We start from the raw sequence: 25208 nt of genomic DNA, 5'->3' as shown, positions 1-25208 counted from the left end.
TTTTCAATCGGTGATTGATTGAATCTGCAAATGTAGAAGCCAAGGATACGGAGGGCCAACTGTAGTACTCCATTATAGGAATAACCCACAATTTATTTACTATTCTATTATAGAAGGACATTTGAATTGCATCATGTTTCTTCTACTGTTGTTATCAACAGCGCTACCATGCACATTTTTCCTTCCCAAGGTATATATCCAGGAGTGAATTTGCTGGGTTACAGGGGATGTTCAACTTTACAAAGTAATGCTAACAGTCTCCCAAAGTGATTGTATCCATTTGTTCTCTGAACCTCATGCATGAGAGTTGACATTGCTTGGCTTCCTTGACCAAAGCTGGTTTTGTAAATCTTTTTTTATTTTTGCCAATCTTTTGAGTGTGAAACAGTGTATCGTATTTCTTATTTAAATTGTCTAGATTACTATTAAGGTTAAGTATCTTTACATGGCTTTATGAGTCATTTTTGTTTCTTCTTCTGTGCCGTCTGTTTATGTCTTTTGCTCAATTTTTTCTGATAAATTGTCATTCTTTTTTTTTTTTTTTTTGCAGTACGCGGCCTCTCACTGTTGTGGCCTCTCCCGTTGCAGAGCACAGGCTCCAGACGCGCAGGCTCAGCGGCCATGGCTCACGGGCCCAGCCGCTCCGCGGCATGTGGGGTCTTCCCGGACCGGGGCACGAACCCGTGTCCCCTGCATGGGCAGGCAGACTCTCAACCACTGTACCACCAGGGAAGCCCTGATAAACTGTCATTCTTATTGATTCATAGAATTCTTTTATATTCTGGACTCTAATCTTTATGATTACATATGTTGAAAATATCTTCTCCCAATTTGTGATCTGTTTTTACTCTACTGTTTTTGTAAGGAATACACATTCTTAATTTTAATATAGTTGATTTATCAGCCAGTCCGAAGAGTAGCCCCAGCTCAGCTAGAGAAAGCCTGCATGCAGCAACGAAGACCAAACGCAGCTAAAAATAAATAAATAAATTTATAAATAAATAAAGATGGTTGCTTAGTAAGACTAGTAAAGTGAGAGAAAATAAAATCCCTGACATCATGACTGGTAAAGAAAAAGTCAGGGAGAAAGTAGAAAATTGTTGGAATACAAAAGGATATAACAAGTGCACCAGGGATTTTTAAAATAAAACAATATTGTGGACAACTTTCTGCCCTTAAGTTAGAAAACATAGACAATTTCCTGCAACACAAATGTTACTGACTAAAACTGACTTAAGGAAAAATGGAAAATTTCAATGAATCTAAAACCATGAAAGGAATTGAATTAGGAGTTTACAATCTACAATCAGCAGAGTAGATAGATAATACATAAGTAAAAAGCCAACGAACTTATATGTAGCTTCTGAGTCACTGTGTTAGTTTCTAAATTAAGGATCAGGACATAATGAAACCTGATATAAGATTGATTTTATTAAAATTTGAAGGAGCCCTGTGATGCTCCTCTTTCTCTAGTGCCCTAATGCTATAAACTGGATATTTGTGCCCCCTCCCAAATTCATATGTTAAACCCTAATGTGATGATAGTAAAAGGAGTGATTTGGGGGGACGTGTTTACGTCATGAGGGTGGAGCCCTCATGAATGGAATTAGTGTCCTTATATAAAAGGCCCCAGAGAGATCCCTTACCTCTTTCTCTGTGTGAGGATACAGCAAAAAAAGATGGCCATCTACATGCTAGGAAGTGCATGTCTTCCATGTCTGTCTCACCAGACAATGAATCTGCCGGAGCCTTGATCCTGGATTCCCAGCCTCCAGAACTGTGAGAAATAAATGTTTGTTGTTTATAAGCCAACCAGTTTATGGTATTTTTGTCATAACAGCACAAATGAACTACAACAGCTGAACATGTGCTTATTTTGCTTAATGGTTAATCTAGGGTTCTTTCTCTAACAATAGAAGATTTATCTAGATTAGTGTTTAATACTGTTCATGTTATACTCCATTCTATGCACTGAAAGTTTGTCTTTCCCAAATTCATATGTTGAAGCCCTAATCCTCACTGTGATGATATTTGGAGGTAGGGCCTCTGGGAAGTAATTAGGTCATGAGGATGGAGCTCTCATGAATGAGATTAGTGCTCTTATAAAAAGAAACATGAGAGATTATCTCTCTCTCTCTGCCATGAGAGGATACAGCAAAAAGGTGGCCATTGCAAACCAGGAAGAAGGCTCTCACCAAGAACTTGACCATGTTGACAAGTTGGACTTCCAGCCTCCAGAACCATGAGAAACACATGTTTGTTGCTTAAGCCACACAGTCTGTGGTATTCTGTTCTAGCAGCCTGAACAGATAAAGACACTCTACCATACTAATATGAGAATGTAAAATCCAATCCTTCTTATGAATATCCATACTCTAAAATATATTTACACTTCTATAATTAAAATATTCAAGAAATTCATCCGGAGAAGGGTATTCAAGATCTAGCCTAGACATTGTGTAATTTATATAATGAGGGTTTTTCTTACTGTTCTATTGAAATATGCTCCCCGATGCTTCCAGTTGGAAGAAATAGAAAAACCAACCAAGCGCATTTGACTCAAACACTAAAAAACTGACCAGCTGGCATTTACACAAAGTCCAGAGATGGAGCAGCTTCCAGGGTTGGTTGTTTGAGCAACTCACTTGTGTCATCAAGAACATAGGTTCTATCTCTTTGCTCTGTAATCACAGGGTTTGTATCATTCTACGATGGGTGACTGGTTCCCCTCTGGGTTGTAGGACAGCTGCTGGTTACAGTAAGGCCCGCTGACTTCTTTATTTACATCCAGCAGATGAGAGAAATTGCTCTCCCTAAGACAACAAATGGAAAGTCTTTATCTTCAGCCTTTGGGGGCCAGTTTACATCCCCTCACACAATGGTAGGGCTAGGTCCTTGAAGTAATCCCTGGCTTCCTGACCAGAGCCCACCAATGGAGCTCAGCTCACTTCCTCAAAGCTCATTGCTGCCACACAATGGAAAGGGAGAAGGAATGTTGAGGAAACAAGCATGCCACCCACTACAAAAGATCTGCTCAGAAAACACTCATGCTTTTGCTGAAGTAACACTTGATTGCATGTTCATTTGGAAGTTTGCTATACAAAAGGAATTATAGTGTTTCTTCCAATTAGAGTCCGAAGTAGATCATGCAAAGGTCAAGAGTGCCGGTCAGAAATCGCTGTTAGATTTCAGGCAATTTATAAAGTATCAAGGCTCGAACATCAATAAAAAGCATAAACTGATTTTTTTCAACCTAATTGGAAAAACATGTCAGTTGTCAGATAAATCATTTAAAGCTAAAGGTGCAGCTAAGTATTAAGGGCAATGAATACATCCAAAGACATGCAAGAGAGATGCTTTCAATCCAGGCAAGACCATTCCCCTGACAATCTAAGGCTGCCTTATACCACAGCGTTGATTTATAACCACTAAGACATAACATCCATTAGAAAGCATCAATGCTCTTTATCTGTAGGAAGCTTATTTATCAGTGTGATAGCATCTACATATATAGAACACACTATTTTCTCTTTAAAATTTGTATGAAGTCATACATGCACATTGTAACAAAACTCAGTCAGCATCAATAAATAGTAAAAAACCAAATGTAAGTTTCCTTCTCACTTAATTTCCCCAGAGTGCCCTTCCCTAAAGGTTTATCAGTTTCTTATATGTCCTTCCCCAGATATTCTATATATGTGACAACATATACATCCTTTTAAAAAATATGAAGGGGAACACATGCTACGTGCAGTTCTGTCCCCTGCCCAATTTCATTTCACGATATGTTCGTACATATAGAGAGGGACCTAAATCTTGAATAGCTGCCTGAGTACAGCCCGTGACTCTAAAGCAGAGGTGCGAGCAGCACTGAGCTCAGATGAAGAATGGGGTAGGAAGGAGTCATCCAATGCTCAGGAAGGGGAGATGCCGTTACTAACAGGAGGTCTGGAGGAAAGCACCGCAGCACCTGAAGTGAGGGGGGAAACCTGCCAACAAGGGGCAAAAGTGATGCAGATAAAGGAGGCTGGGGTCTCACAAATTACCTGAGGTTGAGTTTTAGTCTTTCAACCAGTTAGAGACAAACCAAAGAATTTTACCACGTGTCTGAAGACAAAGAGTTCTTCACTCAATCAATCAAGATTTTTTTTTTCTATTTGTGTACGTAGTTTTTGAATGGGCTATTTTTTTTTCTAATATCTGGGGAAAACCGTAATTTGAAAAGATGCAGGGACTTCCCTGGCGGTTCAGTGGCTAAGATTCCGTGCTTCCAACGCAGGGGGTGCAGGTTTGATCCCTGGTCGGGGCCGCGCGGTGTGGCCAAAAAAAAACCATACATGCACCCCAATGTTCGCTGAATGGGCTATTTTTGAGTAAATGCCTTACATCCCAGTGTATTCCTTCAGCTGGAGTATCCCTGTATTTGAGATTCTCTAATTCACCACTAGATGGACCTATTTGATATTTTGTCTTCCAAGAAAGAGAATGGTTTTTTTATTCAGTAAGGTCTTCCTAGCAAGGATTTAGGCCACTGACCTTAACACAAGATTTATTTGAGTTTTTTAAAAAATAAACAATTCATTCATACAAAATAATGATAAACTGTACTCATATACTTAAGTGATGTTACTAAAAACAAATACCTCTATGTTAAACCTCCTGGCTTAAGCAATAAAACACAACCCAATAAATCTTTTAAGCCCACCATGCCCCCTCTCTGAGCTTCCCTCTCCCCTTTTCATCCATATGAAACCAGCATTCTGAATTATAAATTACTAGCTACTTTAAAAAAGTTTTATTACGTATCCCTAAATAATATAATATTTAATTTTTACAGGTCTTGAAACTTATATAAAGAACTCATATGTATTTTTTAACATTTTTCTCACTCATCTTTCTATTTCTGAGATTCCCTCATCTTGATATGCATATTTCTAGTGCATTTTTAAAAACTGCTCTATGATATTGTGTGGTATAAATGGATTAAAATTCATTTACCCATTTTACTGATTTGGGACTTGCTTTTATTTTCATTCAGCGCTATGATTTTAAGATTCTCATTTTCATTCATGCAGCTAAAACTTAAGACAGATTAAATGTTCTTGCTGTGTAGTCTAATTCCAATATCAATCTTGGGAGTCTGACACTTTAGTTTCTTATATTTTTTCTGCTGACTTTTGTTTATTTGGGCTTGTTTCTTCATGTGTTTTAGTAATTTTTTTAAAAATTGTGAGTGCATGTTCCTTTGGTGGTAATTCTCTGAAAATAATGTTTTCTTTTTGTTTTCTCCTCCATGCTAATACATCTTTAATTAGCCAAAGAAGCTCTCTACGTCTCTCCTCTGGAAATCATCTCACCCATTGCTCTGTCTGGCTAATAGTCTTTGTCTCTGTCTTCAGCAATACTGAGGCAAGTACTCTTTCTTTGGTGCAGGAAATCCATTGTTTGCTGTTTTCTCCAATGATGAATATGTTGGGAAAGCCTGGTGGCAAAGCTATTGCTATTGGCTTCCTACACATGACTCAGGTCAAGAGTCAGGTTCTCTCTCTTTCTGTGAGTGTGTGTGTGTGTATGTGTGTGTGTGTTGGTGATACCATCAATCTGTCCCAGGTTAGCACTTTCCATCAATGTACATGGGTTAGCAGAACTTGATGAAATGGCTAATTGATTTGGCCAAGGTCCAAATCAATCCAGAAGATGTCCATCCGGATGGTGCCCACAAAGATCCTCCTCACTTCACAGAACTTATACTTGGCCTCCTCAGGCACAATTTGATGAACAACTTGGGTCACAGATCAGATGGAAATTCCCACCACTCCTGTCAATGTTGATGACACCCATGAAACTGGCAGGGTAGCTTATATCAGTGTGCAGCCTGCCCTCAATCTTAAGGAACCATGGTGTGCAGATCTTCTTTACTTTCTCTCCTGTACTGATACACTTGAGTCCCTTCCTTAGTAAAATGATGAGAGGGCCCAGTTGATGCATGAATGGCAAAAACATCAGCTAGGATGTCCAGCATCGAGTGATTTGGAACTGCTGTGTACTTCAGGACCGTAGGTCATGACTATCCTAGGCATAGGAAGAGCTGAAATCAATGTTTCACATGAATTACACAGGGAAGATTTGAACCCCTAGTGCCAGGCATCTGGTATTCAGACCACGTAGGTAGCATGAATTATGTCCCCAAATCAGCACGAGTGTGAGCTTTCTTTTCTTTTCTTTCTTTCTTTTTCTTTCTTCTTTCTTTCTTTCTTTTTCTTTCTTTCTTTCTTTCCTTCTCTCTCTCTCCCTTCCTTCCTTTCCCTTCCTTCCTTCCTTCCCTCTTCCTTTCTTTCTTTCTTTCTTTCTTTCTTTCTTTCTTTCTTTCTTTCTTTCTTTCTTTCTTTCTTTCTTTCTTTCTTTCTTTCTTTCCCTGCTTATCCTAGAGCCACACGCAAACAGACAAACTTCCCTTTGAAACATTATTTTCTACATCAACCCTTCTTAGAGTTCTGGCTTATGCTAGAATCTTGGATTCTACTTCCTACCCTTCTTTGGATCCAGACTTTGTCACCTATTCATTAGAGGCCATTAAAAGCCAAGGCCTTCTCAGTTCAAGTCACAAGGGTAGTTGCTACTACCCTAACAATAACAACAAACCAGATAAGCTACAAAATCATAATTTTTTAAACCCACCAGAGATCTGATGATAGAACTGAATCTAACCAAATGAAAATATAGAAAGTAAAGAGGCCTTTCTTTAAGAGTAGAGACCTATAGGTGTTTTCATTCTAGCAGAGCAACTGAAAGAAGACAGAATACATCATAGTAGGTGATAAAGAGAAACCAGCCATATTTTAATGAATTTGTAAAGACTGCATGTGAGCTACCATGATGCATTAGAATCCCAAGGAACCCCAACCACAGAAAGAGTATGCACCTACCTGCCACTATTTCCCACAGGCCTTCATCAAGGGCACATAGATAGTACGCTGAAGGCTGAAAGGAGAGCAAAAGAGCTTAGAGAGATCCCATATAAGGTGCTCAGACCTTTTCCGAGTTGAGACAATGGCCCATTACAGAGAAGTAGCAAGGCAGAAAGAGGAGATGAGAAATCCCTCTGCAGCACTTGGGCTTTTATTGAGTGCAAAGCAGTAACTGCCAGACTGAAAGCAGGACAGTAGAGCATAGAGAGATCTCTTTAGGTACATAAAGGTAGGGATGGAACTGAAGGACAAAGAGATATTTCCAGTGACTTGAAAAGCTAGAATTCAGACTGTTAAGCAGAGAGAGAAATCACTCATGGTTCAGAAAGCTGTAAATTAACAAAGAAACATCTGATGTCTTACTGGTACTTATTTGGTGCTTCTACAGGGCTAGGGATTCTTAGCATCCTGACAGAATAAGGGATGAGCGATTTTCTGGAGGAAATATTATTTATTTCAGCCACTAATGCTCTTTTATACACTATGTGCAATGTATATTTAAGACTATGAGACACACAAAGAAGCAAGGAAATGGACCCCATGATCATGGGAGGAAAGAAGCAGACTGGGAGATGAATCAGATATTGGAATTATGAGAGAGGGACTTTAAAATAACTACAAAAATGTGTTAGAGGACCTACTAGAAAAGCTGGAGAACATTCACAAACATATGGGGAATGTCAGCAGAGAGATGGAAATGATAAAAATGGATCACATGGAAGTGCTAGAAATGAAAAATACGCTATTATAAGTGAAGAATTTATTTGATGGAATTAGAAGCAGCCTGGACACAAAGGAAGAAAAAGATCTATAAAGTTAAAGACAGTAGAAATTATATAAGCTAAAATGAAAAAATAAAAATGAGAGAAAATACAATAAAGTATCTGAGATCTATGGGACACATAGATGTAATAATTAGAGTATGACATGAAAAGGAGAGAGAATGGGGCCGAAGAAACCATTGAAGAGATGATGGCTGAGAATTTTCCAAAATTTTTTAAAGATTTCGATTAGCAAACTCTGAGCATGTGTGTGCGTGCACACACACACACACACACACACACAGAACACCACACACCTAGGCACATCAGACTCAAACTGCTGAAAACCAAGATAAAGAGGAAATCTCAGTAGCAGCCATTATATATTACATACAAGGAAACAACAATAAGAATGATTGCTGACTTCTTATTAGAAACAAGGTGGGCCAGAGACAATGAAAAGACAACTTTTAAGCACTTGAAGAAAAAAAAGGCAACCTAGAATTCTACATGCAGCAAAATATATCCTGCAAAAGCAAACATAAAATAAAGACATTTTCAGATTGACAAAAGTGAAGCAATTTCATCTCCAGAAGAGCTGCACTACAAGAAATGCTAAAAGAGTTACTCAGGCTAAAGAGAAATGATGCCAAATGGAAATTTAGAGCTGAAGGAAGGAATGAAGAACACAAGAAAAGTATGTGGGTAAATAAAAAAAGACCAATTTCATTATGTTTAAGAGATAGACATACACTTATATCTAAACTGCTTTAAAAGACTATGGGCGGGCTTCCCTGGTGGCGCAGTGGTTGGGAATACGCCTGCCAATGCAGGGGACACCAGTTTGAGCCCTGGTCTGGGAGGATCCCACATACCATGGAGCATCTGGGCTGGGGCGCCACGGCTACTGAGCCTGCGCTCTGGAGCCCGCGAGCCACATCTACTGAAGGCTGCGTGCCTAGAGCCCGTGCTCCGCAAAAGGGAGGGCCACTGCAGTGAGAGGCCTGCGCACCGCAACAAAGAGTGGCCCCTGCCCCCCACAGCTAGAGAAAGTCCATGCAGAGCAATGAAGACCCAAGACAGCCAAAAATAAATAAATAAATTAATTAATTAATTAATTAAAAAAAAAGACTATGGGCTACTTAAAGCAAAAACAGTAACAATGTTTTATGGTGTTTATAGCGTATGTAGAAGTAAAACACATGACAGAGCACAAAGGAAGAGGAGATAAATAGAACCATATTGTTGTAAGGTTCTTATATTGCTCACAAAGTAGTATAATACTATTTAAAAATAAACTATGGTAAGTCAAAGATGTATATTGTAATCTTTAAAACACCACTAAAAAAATTCCTCAAATAGGAATAGCTAGAGAAGGTAAAATGGAATTCCAAAGAATATTCAATTCATTTAAAACAGGGCAGAAAGGCCTGGACCAGCTTCGGAGCAATGAGTGGGTCAGTGGGTGATGAGTGGGGCCTAGGTGCAGTGGCCAGGGGCTGGGGGTAGACAACCTGCCTCTCACGCCCAAGATCCTCAACTTGTCATGAGGTAGCAGTGTGTTGGGGGACTGGTAGCACCTGGAGTGACTGTAACTGCAGAAGTTGAATATCCAGGACAAGTTGAGGTCCTTCATCAGGAAGAGGAGCCCCCAGAACATCTAGCTTTGAAGGCTTGCATGTGGGCGAGTTGAAGAGCTGTAAGAAACAAACTCCACTCTTAAAAGGCTCATGCAAAAACTCATATGCTCTGAGACCCAGTACGGAGGCAGTTATTTGAAAGACGCCTAGGTCAGACCCACTTGCTGATCTTGGAGAGCTTCCTGGAGAAACAGGAGGCAACTGGGACTCCCCGTGGGGACACAGATGCTGGCAGCAGCCATTTTGGGGAGGTCACTCTACCACAGGACGTTGGTGCTGGCAAGTGCCATTTTGGAGTCCTCCCTCTAGCCTTAGTGCCAGGGGATTCCCTGCCCACCAGACAGTTGGCACCAGTACTGGGACACCCCCAGGCTGCACAACCAGCCACACCAAGACCTGGCCCCATCCACCCGCAGCTGGCAGGCTCCAAACCAGGCAGGGCTTGGCAGCCAACTGGGCCAGGGACCAGCCTCACTTACCAGTGTGTCCATAGTAGTTGGCTCCACCATATCAGAAGGGCACATGCAGCCCACATAGGGGGCACTCCTAGAGCACATAGCTCAAGGGACCAGAAGGGTGTGTGCTGCTGGACCCCATAGGACATCTGCATAAACCCACTTCTCCAAGATCAGGAAATGTAACCAACCTATGCAATACCTACAAATAAACACAGAGAATTAGGTAAAATGAGGCAACATAGGAATATGTTACAAACAAACGAACCAGATAAAATCCCAGAAGAACTAAGCAAAGTGAAGATAAGCAATCTACCCAATAACAAGTTCAAGATAATAATCATAAAGATGCTCAACAAGCCTGGGAGAAGAAAAGATGTACACAGTGAGAAGTTTTACAAAGACTTAGAAAATATAAACAAGAAGAACCAAACAGAGCTGAAGAGTACAATGACTGAAAAATTACACTAGAAGGAATCAAAAGATTAGATGATACAGGGGAACAAATCAGTGAACTGGAAGACAGAGTAGTCGAAATTACCCAAGCGAAGCAGAAAAAAAAAGAAATTGTTCTAAATGAGCATAGTTTAAGAGACTTCTATGACACCATCAAGCATACTAACATTCACATTACAGGGGTCTCAGAAGCAAAAGAGAGAGAGAAAGGGGCAGAGAATTTATTTGAAAAGATAAAAGCTGAAAACTTTCCTATCCTGGGAATGGAAACAGGCATCCAGGTCCAGGAAGCACAAAGAATTCCAAACAAGATCAATCCCAAAAGGAATGCACCAAGACACACTGTAATTAAAATGGCAAAACTTAAAGATCAAAAGAGAATCTTAAAAGCAGTAAGGGAAAAGCAACCAGTTACATAAAAGGGAACTCCCATAAGACTATCACTGACTTTCAGTAGAAAGTTTCAGTAAAAACTTTGCAGGTCAGAAGGGAGTGACATGATATAATTAGAGTGATGAAAGGAAAAAACCTACAGCCAAGAATACTTGGCAAGGCTATCATTCAGATGAAGGAGAGATAGAGTTTTACAGGCAAGCGAAAGCTGAGAGTCCAGCACCACTAAATTGGCTTTACAAGAAATGTTAAAGGGACTTCTCTAAGTGGACAAGAAAAGACTACAACTAGAAATATGAAATATGAAAATTACAAAAGGAAAAATCTCATTGGTAAAGGCAAATATATGGTAAATGTAATAGATGAGCCACTTTTAAAGTTTAAAGGTTAAAATAAAAATTAAAAGACAAAAGTAGTAAAATCATCTACAGCCACAATAAGTAGTTAAGATATACACAAAACAAAAATGTAAAATATGAAGTCAAAAACATTAAACTTGGTGGTGGGAGAGAGTAAACATGCAAGGTTTTTTTTTAATGCATTTGAATTTAAGAGATCAACTTAAAAAAAAATTCTTGTATATAAACCACATGGTAACCACAAACCAACAACATATAATAGATACACACAAAAAAAGAAAGAGGAATCCAAACATAACACTAAAGACAGTCATCAGATCACAACGGAAAAGAACGTAAGAAGAAAAAAGGAATACAAAACAAACAGAAAACAATTAACAAAATGGTAATAAGTACATACATATCAATAATTACTTTAAATGTAAATGGACCAAATGCTCCAATCAAAACACAGAGTGACTGAATGGATACAAAAACAACACCCATATATATGCTGCCTACAAGAAACTTGCTTGAGATGTACAGAAACACACATACTGAAAGTGGGGGGGATGGAAAAAGGTATCCGTGCAAATGGAAACAAAATGAAAGCTGGGGTAGCAATACTTAGACAAAATAGACTTTCAAACAAAGACTATAATAGGTGACAAAGACATTACATAATGATAAAGGGATCACTCCAACAAGAATATACAACAATTGTAAATATATATGCACCCAACCTAGGATCACCTAAATACATACAGCAAGTATTAACAAACATAAAGGGAGAAATTGACATAACACAATAAAGCCAGCATCACCTGTATACCAAAACCAGACAAAAGCACCACAAAAGAAGAAAATTTCAGGCCAATATCACCGATGAACACAGGTGCACAAATCCTCAACAAAATATTAGCAAACCAAATTCAACAATACATTAAAAGGGTCATTCACCATGATCAACTGGGATTTAACCCAGGGGTGCAAGTATGGTTCAATATTTGCAAATCAATCAATGTGATACACCACATTAACAAACTGAAAAATAAAAATCATATGATCATCTCAATAGAAAAAGCTTCTGACAAAATTCAATGTCCATTTATTCTATTGATAAGACCTCTCCACAAAGTGGGTATAGAGGGAACATACCTCAACACAGTAAAGGCCATATATGACAAGCCCACAGCTGATATCATATTCAACTGTCAAAAGCTAAAAGCATTTCCTCTAAGATCAGGAACAAGACAAGGATGCCCACTCTCACCACTTTTGTTCCAACATGGTATTGGAAGTCCTAGACTTATCAACCAGAAAAGGAGAAGAAATTAGAGACATCAACTTGGAAAGGAAGAAGTAAAACCATCACTGTTTGCAGATGACAGGATAGCAACACCACGCACAAACTTCCAAACGATGATTCACCATCATGGTATCTCACGCAACACAGCTTCTGACAATGGATTTCATTTTACAGTAAAAGAAGTGATCGTACCCACAGGGTTCGCTTACTTTACCATGTATCCCATCAACACAAAGCAACTGGCAGTACAGAACAGTAGAATGGCCTGTTGAAGACTCAATTATAGCCAAATAAATTCAACTCAGTTCAGGTTCAGTGACAACATCATGAGGGGTTGACATGCCCTCCTACAAAATATGGTATATGCTCTAAACCAGCAACAGTCTATAATACTGTTTCTCCCACAGCCAGAGTATAATTTTTTCCCTCTCTCCCTTTTACTTCTCTTCTATATGTCATATTAAATTGAATATTAAAATTTTAATTTGCAGTTACATATCAAAGGATGATTGTGATTGTATTAGAAAAGAATGATTATTACCCAGATATAGCTAGTGACTCATGGAACGCTGAGACTTCACTTTTGGGGGAAGAGGGTGGATGTTTTTGTTTGAAGAAGTGATAACTGCATCATATTAGGCAGAAATGGGATGCTTTGTTATTACTTTTGTATGGAAGATAAACATGGACAGGAGAGGTTGTAAGAATGTTGAGTAACCCAATGGTTGGACGGTGTCATACTGTCTGCTGTTAACTACCTTTAGTCAGGTATTATGATTGTTATGTATGTATATATAGCATGGATGTTTTATTGCATATATATGTCCCAGTTCATTCAGGAAAACACAAACCATTCTAGATATTTTAATAGTAAGGGCTTTAGTACAGTGAATTGATGCTTATAAAATCATCGAAGCGGGAGGGGAAGTGAGAGTCAAGGGAGAGCTGGTGCTGCCTTTCAGCCACTCAGAAAGTAGAGAATCATGATAACAGTTGCCAGTGATCTCAGCTGCCCGTAACACTGAATTGGGTGATTTGCAGAAGTTCACCCAAAAGCTGTTGCAAACTTCGCACCTGCCTTTTGCCAGTACATCTACCTTCTTGAGAGGAGAAATGATAGTTTATAATGATAGTTTATACTTCTCTTCCATCTTCCTAATTGCCTGTAAATTGGAACCTTATTGGCAAGGAATTCTTGGCAATGTCATTATCCTTCCAGCCCCTTAAAGAGGAAAGGATAGAAAGGGGTGAGGGTAGTGCTGAGTTAACAGCGGACTAACACAACATTGTAAATCAACTATACTTGAATTTTTAAAAAAGAAAAAAAAACTGAGCAACATATCATTTGAAATAGCATAAAAATCAAATACCTAGGAATAAATTGAACAAAAGATGTATATCAAAAGATGTCACTAAGACAAATAAAATTCAAGCTACAGTTTGGGAGAAGATACCTGCAATACATACAATTGAAAAAGTATATACCCAGAATGTATAAAGATTGGCTACAAAGTAATTTTTTTTAATGTAGACAATTCAGTAGGTAAATATAGGGGTGAAATGTCAGAAGAGGCACATCAAAAAAGTAGATATTCAAATGGCCAATAAACATGAAAACATTTGTCAATGAGGCAGTTTAAATTAAAACCAGTATCTGTGTAAAATACCATTACATACCCAAAGAATAGTTATAACTTAACAAACTGATAGTATCCCATGTTGGGTACTGCAAAAGAATCTGGAGCAACTGAAACTTTTATATGCTACTGTTGTCGGCACGAGGATAGACAAATGTATACCTCTGGAGGAAATGTAAATTGCTACAAACATTGAAAACTTGTTTGACAGTAATGTACTCAAGCCAAACATATGTAAAATCTAAGATCCAGCTATTTACTCCTACAGATATACAAAACAGAAATGCATACTTACATGTATAAAAGATATATGTAAGAAAGTCCTTGACAACATTATTTGTAACAGTGCAAACTGAAAACAACCTAAATGTTTATCAACAGTGTAATGGATAAATAAATATGATATAGTCATACAATGGACTACTATGCAGAAAAGAAAATAGGGTTTCCCTGGTGGCGCAGTGGTTGAGAGTCCGCCTGCCGATGCCGGGGACACTGGTTCGTGCCCCGGTCCGGGAGGATCCCACATGTCGCCGAGGGGCTGGGCCCATGAGCCATGGCCGCTGAGCCTGCGCATCCGGAGCCTGTGCTCCGCAACGGGAGAGGCCACAACAGTGAGAGGCCCGCATACCACACACAAAAAAAGAAAGGATTGCTACACTGACAATTTGCATTAACCCACAAACATACCATCAAATAAACGACACAAAAGACAGAATAGGAACAAAATTATTCTAATCATGTAAACTTCAAAAACAGGCAAAACAAATCTATAATATTAGAAATCAGGATGACTACCTTTGGTTAGGAAGGAATGTAACTCAGAGGGGGCATGAGGAGGGTTCTGGGGTGCTGGTAATGTCCTCTTTTTTATCTGGATGATGGTAGCATGTGTGTGTTAATTTTGTGATTGTTCCTCAAGATGTACATTTGTAGTTTGTATGTTTTCATCTGTATGTATGCTATATGTCAATAAGTTTATTTTAAACAATGACAAGTGCTATAACTGAGGCATATAAGATATGCATGGTGTGTATTGAGGAAGACAGAAGGGAGTGACCTAAAAGGCATGTGTTATGAGTTGAATTGAGTTCCCAAAAAAGATAGGCAGAGTCCTAACTCCTAGTATTTCAGAATGGGACCTTTTCTGGAAATAGGGTTGTTGTAGATAAATGTTAACTATTGATAAAATGAGGTCATGCTGGAGTAGGGTGGGTGCTTAATTCCATATGACTGATGTCCTTAATAAGAAAAGGGGAATTGGGGCAGACACAAGGGAGAGCACCATGTAATACCAGAGGCAGATGGTGGAGTGAGGCAACTGCAAGGCAAGCAACACCCAGGATTGATGGCCACCACCCGAAGCTAGGAAGAGGCATGGAAGGCTCCTCCCTAAAGGTTTCAGGGGGAGCATGGCCCTGCCAGCACCTGTGGACTTCTAGCCTCCAGAACTGTCAGACAATACATTTCTATTGCTTTAAGCCACCCAATGCATGGTACTTTGTTAGGACAGCCGTTGAAAATGAATACAGTATGCATTAGTGTTCTGTTTTTACATAGGAGGCAACTGAAGTTCTATGTCACTGAACTAGGGACCAGACTAAAAATTAGCTCTGGCATTTAAAGTCCATCAGTGACAAGCAAAGCGGTGAGTAAATAAAAGATGTTTGGGAAAAAAAACCCAGCTCTCTGACATTTGGACCAGCCATTCCATGTTCCTTCCTTTACCCAACATTTTCTAAAGCAAAGATTTTGGAAATAGTTTTCTCAGTAGAGAAAAATGCCGGTAAATAAAATGCCAGCCTCTTTCATCAGAAAGATGACTTTCCTTCTGTTTCTGATTATCTGGTGACCTAGGTATCTGGGTAAACTTTTTCATGAAAATATCTCTCCCCACCTCCCACCCCTCACCTCCAGCCCCAGGGGACTCCAAAGGAAAGAATCACACTCATATGTGAGTGCAGCAAAGGGAGGGAATCACTGGTGAGAATTTAGAACTGAAAGCCAGCTCTCAGGCCAAATCCTTGTCATCTTGGTGGTATTAAACACTTCAAAATGAGAGTTGAAGTTAGAGTGATCTTGGATTAGCAGAATCCCCAGAAGCCTGACAGAAGCAAATTAAATTCCCCCATGGAGAAATTCATCTCAGACCTCAAAGAATTCCAACAAATAGAACTCACGCAGCCCATCCTCCTTCTGTCTCGTTTATAAAACGATGCTCAGCTTTAGCCACACTATAGTCCCATTTTCTCATCCCAGAACATGCTACATGCTTTGATTTGTCACCCATTGCAGAGGCAGCTCCTCTGACCTTCTAGTCACATCTATCACCTGACACAGGTTGACTCCCATTTCTCCTTAAAGTCTTAACTTGAGCTGTGAAGCTGCTTTGAGTTCCTTAGACAAAGTCAATATTCTCTCTGTGCTCCAATTCTATTTAGTCAAATTTTGTACTTACAATTCAAATTTCCTCACGCCCACCAGTCCACGGTTATGAACGCCAACACCTCAACATGAATAGTTCAAATGTCACAGATTATTTGCTCCTTTACCGCAGGTCTCACCCAAAGTCTCTCTTAGTTATTTCTGGGAACTTATGGGTGTGATGTTATGTTCTGCTGTGGCATGGCCTAGCAGGCATTTGTTTACCTAACATTTGCTTTTTCATGTCCATGTGAATTGCCTTCCTCTCCTTTGCAGTCCTAAAACCACTACCTCTAACATCTTTTGTCTTTGGCTGAGGATGGTACTTAAGGTGAGGACTTGGCCATTTTGGTGAGTTATTCAGATTTCCTGGGTCTCTCCCATGTGTACATGTTATTAGACTTTTGTTTGATTTTTCCCTGCTAATCTGTTTCATGTCACTTTAATTCTTAGACCAGCCAAAGGAACCTAGAAGGATAGAGGAAGATCTCTTCCTTTGCAACAGCCTCGTTTTATGACCTGGTTTTGAAGCAGCATTGCTTCCATTCCCTGTAATTCACAGGGTTCTTTATGGATACTGCTCCTTCAACTACTACCTTGTTAAAAAACAAAATTCAACCTGGTAAATTTGAAGATCCAATTGGCTTATTAAACAATTCATGAATTTGGGCAGCATCTCATCTGGCCAGCTGAGAGATACTCGCAGGAGTTGTACAAAATGGAAGGTTTTTCCTTTGCTTATTTCTGAAAAAGAATTGTGTTTAGTGATTATTTTATTTTTTAATAAGTTTTTAAAAATATAAATTTATTTGTTTTTATTTTTGGCTGTGTTGGGTCTTTGTTGCTGAGCGCAGGCTTTCTCTAGTTGTGGCGGGGGGGGGCTACTCTTCGTTGTGGTGCATGGGCTTCTTGCAGTGGCTTCTCTTGTTGAGGAGCATGGGCTCTAGGTGCACAGGCTCAGTAGTTGTGGCTCACGGGCTCTAGAGCACAGGCTCAGTAGTTGTGGTGCAGGGGCTTAGTTGCTCCGCGGCATGTGGGATCTTCCCAGGCCAGGGATCAAACCCATGCTCCCTGCATTGGCAGGCAGATTCTTAACCACTGCACCACCTGGGAAGCCCCTATTTAGTGATTATTTTAGATGGTGGTATTATAGCACTCATCCATGTGTAAATTATTTCACATAGGTAAGAGTTCTGACCTGTACCTATTATGGTTATTATTGAAAACAAAACAGGATGTGCATTTCTGTCATGTTATGAATATATTTCTACTTTATTTTGAAACATTTGCCAAACTAATTACTATAACACTGTATAACATTAAAAATGTTCAAGGACTGCTTAGCATTAGAAGCAGACTATATCCCCAAATTCTAAAACAGCAGCAAGTGTTGTTGCTTGTATAAAGATAAATGATAATTTTTAGACTAATTTCCATAGTGCCCTGTTGGCATTAGCACTACCATTGTACCCTGTATAATAAACAATCTTAGACATTTATCAACTGTTGATACAAATGTTAGCCCTGTCAAATACAAATTGGCAGGTGCCATCTACCTCTACAAGGATTAAATCATGTGCTGCTGCAGCGGCTGACTTTCAATACCCCCCGAAAGGAGTTCAGGGTGGAGAGCAGAAATGAGGCATTTCTGTGCTCTGGGAAAAACTGGCAGAACAGATCTTCAGATAGATATTTTCAGGAGATGATTTCATGAGCCCGATTCTTGTATCTCCTCATGTCTAGAAAAGCACTAACATCCTTCCTGGTCACGTCTGCTCCTCATGAGCAGCAGTACTATCACAAGACTAGCAGAAACTTTTTGCAAAAAAATATGTGCTTGTTTGCATGTACTCCTGATTGACCAAAATCACATGTATACTGACCTTCCCCCCTACCTCTCTGGAGCAGTTTCTCAGAGCTATCTGAGATGCTGTCTCCCGGGCTATAGTCCTCATTTTGCCCCAAATAAAACTTAACTCACAACTCTCACGTTGTGCATTTTTTTTAAGCCGGCAGTCCCTAACCACTTTTTATGTTTTAAATTTTTGAAATTCAAGTGTAACTGCCATAACATAAAATAAACACTAGACTGTAAAAAAACAACAAGAACAAAAAAACCAAAATGGAAGGTTTTTATAGGCAGAAAGAGGGTGGGACAAGGAAGTTAAAAGAGTGGGATTTTTCAGGCAAGATGACCTTCCCTTAGGGGAAGGAAGGGGGGGTGGGTCTTAGGCAGATTTGCTCACCAGTGCTGACCAGGAAATTCCAGACTGATTGGTTTAAAATTCCACTCCTGGGAAGGGCTGCAACAGCAATTCTTTCTTGGTTTGCAGTTTTAGGGCAAGTGACTCAAACTTGAGCCTTTTGTTTCTTTTGTAAAGAAAGAAGAACAAAGAGCATCTCTCACCACCCACGTGGCAAGAAACCAATCTCTCTGACAATAGCCAATGAGAACCTAGCAGCTGCAAATGGTGGTGTGGGTGAGCTTAGAAGCAGAACTTTTGAGGTTGCTGACAGTCAACTGAGTGAGTTTGGAAGGAATCCTCCCCAAATACAGCCTTGAGATGACGGCAGCCCTGGCTGATACCTTGACTGTAACCTCTGAGAGATCCAGAGCCAGAGGCTCCAGCTAGTCTGCAACCAGATTCTCAACCCACAGAAATTGTGAAGCAAATGGTTATTGTTCCATGCCCTTATGTTTTGGGGTAATTTATTACAAAGTAATAGGTAACTATTACAGAAATGGAAACTCTGACTTTAGCTGAACAAATATACTACCAGAATAAAGACTACATTTCTCAGCCTCCCTAATAGTTATATGTGGTCATGTGACTGAGCTGTAGCCAACAGAATGTGTGAGAGGTAACGCGTGAAGTTTTTAGACTGGGTCTTTGAAAAGCTATGCATGCTTCATACCCTCTTTCCTATTTCTCTATTTAATATGCAGAAAGTTATGATAATGACAGAGCTACAAGACGGAAAAGCCTAGATTCCTGAATCACCATGTGGAGGAGGGCTACCCACTGACCAGGATCATCCATTTGACCTGTTACGTGAGTGAAAAATAAATTTCCATTGTGTCTGAGTCATTACAGTTTGAGGGTTTATTTGCTACCATAGATAACTATGCTAATTTACACCTTTATGTGAAAGGAAAATAAACTTTTCTCTGGAGTAAATCGCTAATATTTTGGCTGTCTGTCACATGGCACCTAGCCTACATTCTTATCAATATGTATACTTAAGAATTTTATTTTTAACCTAAATATTTATTCCCCAGTCATTAAAGCCTTTCTTTTGAGTATGGTTCTTCTGACTGGAGTTCTGAGTAGTCTTTCTTGTATAGATTGTACCTCTAGTGCTTTGCATCGGATTTCCAGTTTCATTTTGTTCAAAGTGGTGACAAATAAAGACTCTTGCAAAGCAGATTGAATGCAGACTAGTACTAGATTTGAAGGCTTTTAAACAGTTCTCTAGTCTGCTCATCAGTGAATTCGGTACAGTTGCAGAAAACAAAATTAATGTACAGAAATCTGTTGCATCTCTATACACTAACAACAAACTATCAGAAAGAGAAATTAAGGAAACAATCCCATTTACAACCACATCAAAAAGAATAAAACATCTAGGAATAAATCTAACTAATGAGGTAAAAGACCTGTACTTGGCAAACTACACAATGCTGATGAAAGAAATTGAAGATCACACAAACAGATGGAAAGATATACTGTGTTCATGGATTAGAAGAATTAATATTGTAGTATTAATAATACTACTCAAGGTAATCTACAAATTCAGTGCAATCTCTATCAAAATACTAATGGCATTTTTCAAAGAACTAGAACAAATAATTTCAAAATTCGTGTGGAAACACAGAAGACCCCAAATAGCCAAAACAATCTTGAGAAAAAAGAACAGAGCTGGAGGTATCATGCTCCTTGACTTCAGGCTATACCACAAAGCTATAGTAATCAAAACCATATAATACTGGCACAAAAACAGACACATAGATCAATGGAACAGAATAGAGAGCACAGAAATAAACCCACACACCAGTGGTCAATTAATACATGACAAAGGAGGAAAGAACATACAATGGAGGAAAGCCAGCCTCTTCAGTAAGTGGTGCTGGGAAAACTGGACAGCTACATGTAAAAGAATGAAATTAGAGCATTCTCTAACACTATATACAAAAATAAACTCAAAATGGATTAAATCCCTAAATGTAAGACCAGAAACCATAAAACTCCTAGAAGAAAACATTGTTAGAACACTCTTTGACATAAATCGTAGCAATATTTTTTTGGATCTGTCTCCTAAGGCAAAGGAGACAAAAGCAGAAATAAACAAACGGGACCTAATTAAACTTAAAAGATTTTGCACAGCAAAGGAAACCATCAACAAAATGAAAAGAAAACCTCCTGAATGGGAGAAAATATTTGCAAATGATACAGCCAGTAAGGGGTTAATATCCAAAATATATATACAGCTCAAACAACTCAATGTCAAAAACAAAAAATCTGGTTAAAAAAAGAACAGAAGACCCTGAATAGACATTTTTCCCAAAAAGGCATACAGATGGCCAACAGGCACATGAAAAGATGCTTAACGTTGCTAATCATCAGAGAAATGCAAATCAAAACCACAGTGAGATATCACCTCACACCTCTCAGAATGGCTATCATCAAAAAGACCACAAATAACAAATGTTGGCAAGGATGTAGAGAAAGGGAACACTTGTGCACTGCTGGCAGGAATGTAAATTGGTGCAGCCACTTGGAAACCAGTATAGTTTCTATTCTATTCTAGAAATAGAACCACCATACCATCCAGCAATTCTACTCCTGGGTATAAATCTGAAGAAAACAAAAATACTAATTAGAAAAAATATATGTATCCCAATGTTCACAGAAGCATTATTTACAACAGCCAAGATATGGAGGCAATCTAAGTGTCCATCAACAGATGAATGGATAAAGAAGATATGAAACACACACACACACACACACACACACAATGGAATACTACTCAGCCATAAAAAAAAGAAATTTTCCCATTTGCAACAACATGGATGGACCTGAAGGGTATTATGCTTAATGAAATAAGCCAGAAAAAGACAAATATTATATGTTATCACTTATATATGGAATCTAAAAAATAAAACAAACTAGTGGATATCACAAAAAAAGAAACAGACTGTTATAGGGAACAAACTAGTGGTTACCAATGGGGAGAAGAAAGAGGGGCAAGATAGCAGTATGGAATTAAGAGGTACAAAATACTATGTACCAAATAAAGAAGCTACAGGGATATATTGTACAGCACAGGTAATATAGCCAATATTTCTCATAACTTTATTTTTTTATTTTATTTTATTTTTTTTTGCGGCATGTGGGCCTCTCACTGTTGTGGCCTCTCCCGTTGCGGAGCACAGGCTCCAGACGCGCAGGCTCAATGGCCATGGCTCAGGGGCCCAGCCGCTCCGCGGCATGTGGGATCTTCCCAGACCGGGGCACGAACCCGTGTCCCCTGCATCAGCAGGCGGACTCTCAACCACTGCGCCACCAGGGAAGCCCTCTCATAACTTTAAATGGGGTATAATCTATAAAAATTTTGAATCGTCATGTTGTATACCTGAAGTTAATATAATAATATTGGGGCTCTTGCATGTTACCACTACACCAGCAGAGCTGATGTAAACCACTATAATATTATAAATCAACTGCATCTCAATTAAAAAAAAAGAGTTGACAAAAGGGTTAGAATTAGCAAACAAGAATATTAAAGTAGTCATTATAACTATAACAGACACACACACAAAAGAAAGGTAAAGTAGAGACATGGAAGATAAACAGTGCTGCCCAATAGAATTTTCAATGATGATGGAAATGTTCGATTCCTACAGGATCCAGTATGATAGCCAAGAGCCACAAGTGGCCAGTGAGCCCTCGAAATCTGCCTAGTGCAACTGAGAAACTGAATTTGTTATTTTTTAACTTATTTAAATTTAACCACACATAGCTAGCCTCTACCATATTTGACATCACAACACTAGAAGGTCTAGGAAAAAAATATCATCATAGGGAGGCTCTCAGGGGAATAATGGTTCCTTTTCCTCTTAGATTAGGATGATTAAATCTTATCAAAACTAAGCTTGCACAACCAAAAGTAAACTTAATGTCACTGACTTTACTTGTTTACCAATCATTCTATCCATGTTTTTGTACTAAACAATTCTATACATATGCTTACTGCTGCTAATATTACTGTAATTGTTGTTGCTGCCGCTGTTCTTCCTTTACACCTTCTTCTTAGGCATAAGGGATACCACAGCGCAGAAATATGAGAAGCCATGGTACATATTATCCTAAGCATTCCAGAGCTTTCAATATGCTCTGCAGTAGTACTTCACGGAGCATTGAGTACAAAGGTCTTTTCTTAGCAGGCATGCAAGGAATGCTTTTGACAATAAAAATCTAAGAAGACAACACCTGAGAAAAAGATTGACTCAATAAGTAACTCTCTAGTTTCAGTTTCTAATTAGGCAAAAACATTTCAGTAAAAAAACGAAATTGAGGCATACTCTCCACTGTGGACAACAGAAGTCAGAGGGAAAAAAAAACGTACAAGAAATGTCTTCCTAATATGATGAGATATTTCGATAACTAGAAGATATATGTTCTGTGTATCTGATGCTAAAAATTATGAGGCAGTAGAATTCCTATTATGGGAGATAATTTTTTAAGGTCTAAATTTAGTTAATTTTAATATTAATTTCTTGTCAACAGTTCTGGGTTACTTATAATTAATGTGATTCTATGCATATAATGTATTTCTTTATTTTTTTAATTGAAGTACAGTTGATGTACAATATTATATGTTATAGGTGTACAATATTGTGATTCGTGATTTTTAAAGGTTATACTTCATTTATAGTTGTTATAAATATTGGCTGTATTCCTTGCATTGTACAATATATCCTTGTAGCTTATTTTATACATAATAGTTTATACCTCTCAATCCCTTACATGTGAGATAATTTTTAAATATTTAATCAAAAAACCACTCTGGAATGTTTATCTTAACTGTTAGTAAAGGAAATAGTAGTAGTACGATCAGAAAACCAACAAGTATTTTACTGAGGAGGGGGAGATAAATACTTAATGTAAAATTTAAACATGCCTGGATAAGGTGACGAAGACACTTCTAAAATTGAGAAGGAAATAAATATACAACAAAATGCACATATCTTTAAAAATTTCTCTAGACTTTTATAACCACCTGACCCACACCCAATCTGATGTGTATTTTATTAGCATTCATCCTTATCTGGTCTTTCTGAAGCATTCTTCTTAGTTTTTCATAGAAACAACAATTCTTTTTCTTGGCAGACTCAAATTTTATCAATTTATGTAATTTAATTTCCCAACCTTTCATAAATCTATAATTTATGTAACATAATTTCCCAATCTTTCAAGAGAAGTCTGTTATTTTTTTTAATCTGAAGTTAATTCAAGTAAAGGGGATAAATATACTTGTAGACTAACCAACCACACAGGCAAGCTTTACCCTACAGCAATCACAAATCTGGAAACTTTGTACTAGGTAAACACCTTTAAACCACATTATAATTTTCCCCAGAAATGAACGTAAAAATCTTAATCTCAAAAATTAAAGGATGAAATAAGAACAATAACAAAGGAAACAAAAGTGAAGAAATGTGAATTAGAAAGGAGGTAATTTTACAATATATACAAATATCAAGCCATTATATTGTACATCTGAAACTAATATATGTTAATTTAAAAAAAGAAAGTAGGAGGCAAGCCACAGATATTTAAAACAATACTCATATAGAAGGTTTTCATGATTAGAGTCTAATAATTTCTCTCCTTACACTGCAGCACTTCAGATGATCCTATAAGGAAACAAATGTTCTTTTCTAAAGTTAGTCATCTCTCACTTTACGGGATTTTCTTCTACCTATCACTCTAGAGGGAACAAAATCAAAGGACTTTCTTCGGATTTTCTTCTGATGGTCAAATTCACTAGAACTGTGGTTCCCAAACTTTATCAAACATGGGAATCAATCCTGGGTTTGTTAAACCCAGCTTCCTGGGGTCCTCCCAGAGTTTCTAATCTAGCAGGTCTGAGGTGGCTCCCAAGAACTTGTGTTTCCACGAAACTCTAAAGTTGTTAGACACTGCTGGTTGGACTTTGAGAACCACTCCTCTGAGGCTTCCAGAAAGGTTTATTTACAAGTGTGACCGCTGCAATTCATATTTAGAAATGCTAACAACGACAAAAATAAAAACCACACACGCGCGCAAAAGCAAACCTCTAGGAATCTACAGATCCTCCCGTTTAGTCTGCATAGATCTGCTTTATCTGTACTACGAAAAGGTTTCTGGCATTTCAACACCTACCTAAACTGGTTCAGCCAAATTCTAGCCATTCAGTGTTATAGAAAAGAGCAGGCTGGGGTTGAGAAATACGTATTACCAAGTTGTCTAACAAGTATTTGCGCCTCCTTCTCTTAAGTAGAAAATGCTTCCAAAATGCATTTCAAAAGAAGTATCACCTAGTTCCCTCAAGGCAGAACAAGGATTGTTTGCATAAATAACGTAAACCTGCTCCGTACAAGACTTTAAGCTACACACACCAGCGCCAGTGAAAAAGCAAAGAAACAAATACAACCTGAAACTCCACCCTCCACCACCTTAGTACCTAAATCAGGTCCTCTCCTCCCTTCAGTCCCTGGGCACAAAGGGGGCGTGTCGGAGCGCGCGGCGCCCATGTGACCGCTGAGAGCCCCTCGCAGCCAAGT

General features: G+C 38.6%; 1 long non-coding RNA gene across 3 annotated transcripts; it reads right to left on the bottom strand.

Moving 5' to 3' along the window:
• Positions 1 to 526: 526 nt before the first annotated feature.
• LOC308620403 lies at positions 527 to 25154 on the bottom strand. Of its 3 annotated transcripts, none has more exons than XR_014016316.1 (3): positions 25109 to 25154; positions 1647 to 1777; positions 527 to 971 (listed from the first exon to the last, which is right to left on the bottom strand). It is a non-coding gene; the product is annotated as an uncharacterized lncRNA (long non-coding RNA). The 3 variants fall into 3 exon arrangements; XR_014016317.1 differs by lacking the exon at positions 25109 to 25154 and adding an exon at positions 18628 to 18714; XR_014016318.1 differs by lacking the exon at positions 25109 to 25154 and adding an exon at positions 2646 to 2832.
• Between the last annotated feature and the right edge of the window lie 54 nt (positions 25155 to 25208).

Source organism: Mesoplodon bidens (assembly GCF_964165515.1).
Source record: "Mesoplodon bidens genome assembly, chromosome: 7".
Lineage (NCBI taxonomy): Eukaryota > Metazoa > Chordata > Mammalia > Artiodactyla > Ziphiidae > Mesoplodon > Mesoplodon bidens.
Note: the sequence above shows the minus strand (reverse complement) of the source record. Positions and strands in the feature narration are given on the sequence as shown.